This window comes from Procambarus clarkii, unplaced genomic scaffold (genome assembly GCF_040958095.1).
Source record: "Procambarus clarkii isolate CNS0578487 unplaced genomic scaffold, FALCON_Pclarkii_2.0 HiC_scaffold_257, whole genome shotgun sequence".
Taxonomy (NCBI): domain Eukaryota; kingdom Metazoa; phylum Arthropoda; class Malacostraca; order Decapoda; family Cambaridae; genus Procambarus; species Procambarus clarkii.
The window spans coordinates 12592-19591 of NW_027189290.1; the positions used below are offsets into that span (position 1 = coordinate 12592).

Consider the following 7000-nt stretch of genomic DNA (forward strand, 5'->3'; position numbering starts at 1 on the left):
CAACAACAAGCTGCTGCTGCTGCTGCTGCTTCTTTTTCAAGGCTGTAGGTGGTTTGTTGCTTGTGGCGGCTTTCTTGGGAGTTACCACGGCCTTCTTTGCTGCTGTAGATGGTTTCTTGGTTGTGGTAGCTTTCTTGGGAGTTAGAACGGCCCTCTTCTCTGCTACGGCCAGCTTGAATGATCCACTAGCTCCACTTCCCTTGGTCTGAACAAGAATGCCGTCAGCCACTGCTTTCTTGAGAAATCTTCGGATGTAAATGGCGATCTTGGCAGCCTCGACTTTGTTGTTGGCAACAACGTACTTCTTGATTGCTTGTAGAGACGAGCCCTTACGGTCTTTGAGTGCTGCGACCGCGGCTAGAACCATTTGACTAGTTTTCGGGTGAGCAACCTGGACGCGAGGTTTCCTGGTGGTGGCCACCACAGCAGCAGCAGCCGCAGCCTTCTTGGTAGGCTTTGCTTCTACCATGATGATGATGATGAACCAACCAAGGTGATGAGAGACGCTCAGACAGTCACGGGGGAATGATGCTGCCGCCGCTTGAGCCGAACCTATTTATGTGCCGGCACGGTACAGAAGCTGCAACCTGGCAACTCGTCCACCAATCACGACGGTTGGTTTTACGGCTCCGAAACCTGGATCCCATATCTTCTCTAAAATAGAAGCATTTGTTCATGTTCTTTGTAAAAGTATCATAAAGCAGGACAGATGAGACAAATATCATAAAAACTGAAGAGCAGATGAGCACACACATGTATGTATTACAAAAGAAAATCCACAAATTCATTAGAAATTGGCAGGGTAGGCTGAGGAAGTAGGTAGATGTAAAATGTCTGTAAATGGCGAAAGAACATAAACCCAAGACTGAATAAACGATGTTAAATATCCATGCCAAGGAGACAAAAATATGTTAGGATACAATTACCATTAAGACACCACAAGAAGGTCCGTATCCTGCCGTGATGACTAAAAAGAGTTGGTTATTAGCCACAATGTGTAGGCAGTCTCATGCCAACGGCCATACCACGTTGAGAACACCGCTTCTCGTCCGATCAGCGAAGTTAAGCAACGTTGGGTTTGGTTAGTACTTGGATGGGTGACCGCCTGGGAACACCAAATGCTGTTGGCAATAATGTTTTTTGTTTTGTTTTGTTTTGTTTCGTTTGTTTTTGTTTGAATGGCTGGCTGGCTGGCTGGCTGGCTCCACGGGAAATTCACGGAGTTGTGTGGAATAAGGCCTGGTAAAATGAATTAATATGTATGTCATGTTTAAAACAAACTCGCTTAATATAGTGTGTGAGGCTTTATACAAAAACAAACAACCAAAACAAAACATGTTGTATATATATATATATATATATATATATATATATATATATATATATATATATATATATATATATATATATATATATATATATATATATATATATATATAGCTTAATCCGGGTTTGAACTCGCAACTCCAAGAATACGCATCACTTATATACACTTTACCACTGGACCACTGCAGGACACTTGATGCTGAGGTATCAATTTAATGACGTAAATGCCATTTCCACAAATAAATGATAATTTAAAAGTATTTGTATGTACAAATCTTTTCTGTTTAAAAGGCTACAATATCAGTTACTGATATAATTTGTGTTAATGTTTCTATACCCACAGGAAGGCATGTTTTTGCTTATATGTAAGGGGTACGGAGAAGGAATCCACAGACCATCATTCCCCTTCCCCCCCCCCCCCCCCTCCCACCTACTACCACCACCACCACCACCACCACCACTACTCACCACCAATCACCACCAATCACCACCACCACCACCAATCACCACCAATCACCACCACCACACCTAACCGAAAACCCCCTAACACATCAACCCTCCCCCCAATCAACAGGCGAAATAATAACCCTCAAATGCCTGCCTGCCTGCCAGCCAGCCAATACTAACGGTCTTCTCAGAAAGAAAATCTCTTTGTATCTGTATTACTTGATGAAATGTATGATTCTAATAATGAAAATAAATTGTTATGTCGGTTGTATGAGCATAATGACCAATATGCACATGATATGAATGAATTAAATAGTGTAGTTTTAAGTAATTAGGTTGTAGACACATTAAGCGGATATGATATTTGACGCGTCCAGAACTGGTGATTTTTGGTTTAGTTTTAAATGCACCACCACCACCACCATTGCTTCCCCAGAGCCTAATTAAGGACCGGTAAAAGGAGTCAATATGTATGTCATCTATAAAACCAAAGAATGAATAAAAACACACACACACACACCTACATAATAGTACTAGGAAGATTGTATGGCATAAAAAAAAAAAAAAGTACTCCCATTGGGTCGTTTGAACTCGCGACTTCCAAAACACCAGCCACACACCTTACCACCCAGCCACCATAGAGTTGGTATAATTGTGCAACTTTAGTTATAAAACTAAAGTTCTTATTGTCTCAAATCTTATTGTCTGTTCTATGAAAAGGCATGATGTAAATTATGTATTTTTTGAATGATTGAATTGTAGGCACATTAAGCGGATTCGATATTTGATATATCCAGAAAAGGTGATTTCTGTTCAGTTTTAAAATGCATCACCGTTAACGCTAAAGGACTGGTAAAACGACTCGATGTTTGTCATTTTTAAAATAAACACTAAAACTAGGCCCTTAACATATATAATGTTTGAATATAAATTGAATGCATATAAATACAAAGTGGGAGTGGCTGGCTGGCTGGCTGCCTGCCTGCCTGGCTGGCTGGCTGGCTGGCTGGCTGGCTGGCTGGCTGGCTGGCTGGCTGGCTGACTGGCTGGCTGGCTGCCTGCCTGCCTGCCTGCCTGCCTGCCTGCCTGCCTGCCTGCCTGCCTGCCTGCCTGCCTGCCTGCCTGCCTGGCTGGCTGGCTGGCTGGCTGGCTGGCTGGCTGGCTGGCTGGCTGCCCGCCCGCCCGCCCGCCCGCCCGCCGCCCGCCTGCTTGCCTTGCCTTGCCTTGCCTTGCCTTGCCTGTCCTGTCCTGTTATTGCCTTGCCTTGCCTTGCCTTGCCTTGCCTTGCCTTGCCTTGCCTTGCCCTGCCCTGCCTTGGCTGCAGCTGGCTGGCTGGCCGTAAATCAACTCTTAACAACACCACACCACACCACACCATCACTCATCACCCATCACCCACCACCGGCCCCAGTCTCCCAGCCTCTCTTATATACCCGAGCAGGCCCTTTAAATTATTTGAATTGTTGCACTTCGGCCAATGGCACGATCGCTGCTGCTCAAACATATTCTGGTTCACAAGTATTATAATATTATATTATATTATATTATATATATATATATATATATATATATATATATATATATATATATATATATATATATATATATATATATATATATATATATATTTATTCATGAAACACATTAAAACCTTGATCATTTATTCATTCATTACGTCTAGTGAAGAATTGCTTTTGTTCATTTGTATGATTAAAAATTGATAGAATATGAATTCCTCGCTTAAAGTAAAATATAAAATATATATTGGATTTATATGATTGGTTAATATTCCAAGTGATGCTGAATATCCCCTATAATTTTGTTTTGTTGTTTGTTTGTTATGTACACATTCCAAATGAAATCAATATAAATGTTATTATTAATGTTTGAAAGTTGATTGTCTACTTGAATCTCTCTATTAAAGTGTGTGTGGCTCCGGATGGAGCCTGGTTATGGTATTTGTCGTGGTGGGTGGCAGAAGTGCTTACTTCTTCTCTGTCTTCTTTGGCAAAAGAACTGCCTGAATGTTTGGAAGAACACCTCCCTGTGCAATGGTTACGCCAGACAGAAGTTTGTTGAGTTCTTCGTCGTTGCGGATGGCCAACTGCAAGTGACGTGGGATGATACGGGTCTTCTTGTTGTCACGTGCGGCGTTACCGGCGAGCTCCAGAACTTCGGCAGCGAGGTATTCCATGACGGCTGCCAGGTAGACAGGAGCGCCAGCACCGACGCGTTCGGCGTAGTTGCCTTTACGCAGCAGACGGTGAATTCTGCCCACGGGGAACTGAAGTCCGGCCCTGCTGGAGCGAGACTTTGACTTGCCCTTCACTTTGCCTCCCTTGCCGCGTCCTGACATTGCTGCTGCTGTTGTGGGTTTGTGGTGTTTTATGCCGGCCCGCAGATCGAGCTTCGTGTTATATACCCCGCTCAGGATCAAGGGAGTCCGCCACTGACCAATCAGCGCGCTCCGCCACGCGACCCGCTCTGAGCTGAGTCGCGAGCGGGATATAAAAGGAAAGCTCGACTCGCGCAAAAGTTCATTATTGTATCGCAACGCCAGCCAGCACGAGCATCATCATCATGCCACCCAAGGCATCTGGAAAGGCTGCCAAGAAGGCCGGAAAGGCCCAGAAGGCCATTGCCAAGGGCGATAAGAAAAAGAAGCGCAGGAGGAAGGAGAGCTACAGCATCTACATCTACAAAGTGCTGAAGCAGGTCCACCCCGACACTGGTATCTCTTCCAAAGCCATGTCGATCATGAACTCGTTCGTGAACGACATCTTCGAGCGCATCGCCGCCGAGGCTTCTCGCCTGGCCCACTACAACAAGCGTTCCACCATTACCAGTCGGGAGATCCAGACGGCTGTAAGGCTCCTGTTGCCCGGAGAACTGGCCAAGCACGCCGTCTCTGAGGGCACTAAGGCCGTCACCAAGTACACCTCCTCCAAGTAAACGGCTTACTTACTGCCCTGTGGTGGTGGCTTGGCCTCAAACCAACAAACTCGGCTCCATTGGAGCCACACTTTAATTTCTAAAGAGATTGTGAGTGTTAGACACCAATACTATTATAAACAAAAACCTCTGTCACTGAAAGCAAATAGCTATAAAATGAGAATATTTATGAAACTGTCTGTGTGTGTTTCTCTCTCTCAGTCTCTGTCTGTCTGTCTGTCTGTCCTGTCTGTCTGTCTGTCTGTCTGTCTGTCTGTCTGTCTGTCTGTCTCTGTCTCTGTCTCTGTCTCTGTCTCTGCATGTCTCTCTCTCTCTCTCTCTCTCTCTCTCTCAACACACATATAAACACTCGGTATCTTTTTTCTAGAGATTAGAGATTCATTGTTATGTTCCACATTAGGATTACTATGCAGGCCACCCTCTTAAGGTTTGAAAATGTCAAGAAAACGGTTAATTTAAAATGTCATCTCCTAACTTAACAGATTAAGCCAGAGGACCAAAAACAGAATAAAACAGGACAGGACAGTATGTCACTTATACAAGCTGCTTTTATTTCTAGTACAGTATGACAATTTTTTTTTTTTTTTTTTTTTTTTTTTGGAGGGGGGGGGGGGGGGGGAGGAGGATCCTTGGCAGTGCATAAGAATGAAAAGCGACGGCGTTTTGTTTGTAAGAGGACAGGTTTGTACTACAAATGACTTGATTTATTGATATCACGTGTACAGTGTATGTATGACACCTAAATTATTGTATTTATTTATTTATTATATGTATAGATGAAGGTAAATTCATATGACTGATGCTAGGAATGTCTGAAATCTCCTTAGAAGGATATTTTGGCCCTGAGAAGGGCCGAGTTTGGTGTATACTAGGGTGGTCGTTTTAGCTTATGCACGCTCTCCACGGATACGGCGAGCAAGCTGAATGTCCTTTGGCATGATGGTGACACGCTTGGCGTGGATGGCACAGAGGTTAGTGTCCTCGAAGAGACCGACCAGGTAAGCCTCGGATGCCTCCTGTAAAGGCCATGACGGCAGACGACTGGAAGCGAAGATCGGTCTTGAAGTCCTGGGCAATCTCGCGCACCAGACGCTGGAAGGGAAGTTTCCTGATGAGCAAACTCTGTGCTCTTCTGGTAACGACGGATCTCACGCAGGGCGACCGTTCCGGGCCTGTAACGGTGAGGCTTCTTCACAGCCCCCTGTGGCAGGAGCAGACTTGCGTGCTGCCTTGGTGGCCAGCTGCTTACGAGGAGCCTTGCCTCCCGTGGACTTGCGAGCAGTCTGCTTGGTTGCGAGCCATGGTGAACAACTGTGGTTTGTGATGGCCGGCGCGCCGAAAAATTTTTGCTTATATACGCGTCTCTGAGGGCGCTTGCTTCGAGCGCCTTGGTCTGCTCGACTCGCCGAGCCCGTGCACCCGTCTGCCCCTTCCCACCTCCTCCTCTGTGCTGCAGCCAGGCAGCCAGCATGCTCACCTCAAACACTATTATCCGCTGATTTTGCTCTATTTTGGATTTGTGCAAAAATGGTCATTTCACAGAGACCGTGAAACAGACGAGGAGGCAACTGCAGTTTTGAAAGCGTTGTGAGAAAGCCGTGTTTCTGCTCGGAGTCACAGGCATCAAGTCAGACAGGCAGGAGTTAGGAGTTGCCATGCTACAAGTACGTCCGCTTGACGGGATATAGTCTGGGGAAATCGTGCCGAAATTTTATTATTCACACAACTTCAAACTTCACCACCATGACTGGACGCGGCAAGGGAGGCAAGGGACTCGGAAAGGGTGGCGCCAAGCGTCATCGTAAGGTGCTACGTGACAACATCCAGGGCATCACCAAGCCCGCTATTCGTCGCTTAGCTCGTCGTGGCGGCGTGAAGCGTATTTCGGGTCTCATCTACGAAGAGACCCGTGGCGTCCTGAAGGTGTTCCTCGAGAACGTCATCTCCGTGATGCTGTAACCTACACGGAACACAGCCAAGAGGAAAGACCGTCACTGCCATGGACGTGGTGTACGCTCTGAAGCGCCAGGGGGTCGTACCCTCTAACACTACGGATTCGGCTGGATAAGAGAGCTTGGCTAATCCATCGATTCCACCCACCACCACACCCCACCCAAAACGGGACCTAATTAGTCCCTATACTTTTTTACTGAAGGGCTTAATAGACGATAACATAAATTGTTTTTGATATCATCAGCTAGCACATTGGGTCTTATGAAATCTATTTTTTATCCTCGCATGCTTAAGGGACTCTGATTGGGGAGGGAGGGGTGGG

The 7000-nt window shown here is 45.8% G+C and overlaps 1 non-coding gene across 1 annotated transcript; it reads left to right on the top strand.

Annotated features, from left to right (window-relative positions):
* The first annotated feature begins 1011 nt into the window (after positions 1–1011).
* Positions 1012–1130, top strand: LOC138361205 (5S ribosomal RNA). Its single transcript, XR_011226849.1, has one exon. It is a non-coding gene; the product is annotated as a 5S ribosomal RNA (ribosomal RNA).
* Positions 1131–7000: the final 5870 nt, after the last annotated feature.